Here is a 1,277-nt window from a genome sequence, read left to right as displayed (position 1 = left end):
CCCCCCCCCCCCCCCCCCCCCAACCTTTACCGTTCCCCTCTAGTGTACCCAAGGTCATGATCAGCCATTCATCATCACACCTGTATGAACATATTATTTAATGGTCAGATATTACCAATTATAATAAAAAATATAAATATTACTGTTGATTATTGACGTGTCCAGAGTTGGTTGTTTTCTTCATTCTTGTCTTTTTGCGGATACTCGTGCTCACAAATGTGGGTGGTTCTTCGTTTTTATGTTTGTTACTCTCTTGTAATAGCTCTAATATTCTGGCGCTCATGACCTTATGCAGTTGCGAGCGCCGTAAAACCTCTACTGAAACTAACAGTGTACTCAAATATGTGCGGGGGATTAGAGGGCGCCACTGCCAGGTCGTACTAACATCTTTACTTTCCCCTCTGTTGTTTCTGTCACTGTCTGTCTTACTTTTTCCTAGCGCTAAATAAATGACCATCATCGTGTCAATGTATTCTTCTTTACTTTACCCAAACAAACAATACAAATAATTCACAAACGGTACATGCATTTCTTTTATTTGTGTGGGAAAGGTATTGCCAGCAAACCAGGAGACTCGAAAACGTTTTCATTTGACTGATGGGTGAAGATTTTAAAAAAGAGATGCAGATTGCTCAGTGTTGAGGCTGAGGACTCTGTGTTATATGCTTCGTTTGGGCAGGCTACAGAATGGCTCTCTGAGATGTCCTTCTTTTAAGTTACTGGACTTAATGTACAGCGGTGTGGGTGGTTGGCGGGTGCACTGGTGTGGTTTGCTTCTTCTTTCCTATCAAACATCTATCGTCTTAAAATCTCCCGTTCTTCTTTTTTGTGTTTGTTACTCTCTTGTAACACCTCTAATCTTCGGCACTTAAATGACCTTATTGTATTGAAAGTGCCGTAAAACTCTTACTAAAACGAACTGTGGTGTCGCTGTTAGGGTTAGCTGCTTCATCGCTGCATGCAAGTTCGATTCTCGTGTGGGGGAAATCCTTATTTCTTATCGAGTATCTCCGTCTTTTTGTTGGAACGTTGCATTCCCTCTCATCCCGGGCTGTGGGTGTTTCACTGTTTGGCGGGTGCTCGGGTGTGGTTTGCTCCTTCTGTTTTGTGCTTGTTATTCTCTTGTAACACGTAACCTTCGGCGCTTATATGACCTTATTGTGTTGCAAGTGCCGTAGAACTATTACTTTAACTAAACTCTCAGCCCGGGCTAGTCCTGACAGGCAGGGTAGGTCGAAGTCCGTCTCCTAAATGATCTAAAATATGTCGATTGTGCG

Source organism: Aplysia californica, unplaced genomic scaffold (genome assembly GCF_000002075.1).
Source record: "Aplysia californica isolate F4 #8 unplaced genomic scaffold, AplCal3.0 scaffold01057, whole genome shotgun sequence".
In the NCBI taxonomy this organism is placed as follows: domain Eukaryota; kingdom Metazoa; phylum Mollusca; class Gastropoda; order Aplysiida; family Aplysiidae; genus Aplysia; species Aplysia californica.
The sequence above is the reverse complement of the archived record's forward strand: the minus strand, read 5'-3'. Positions refer to the sequence as shown.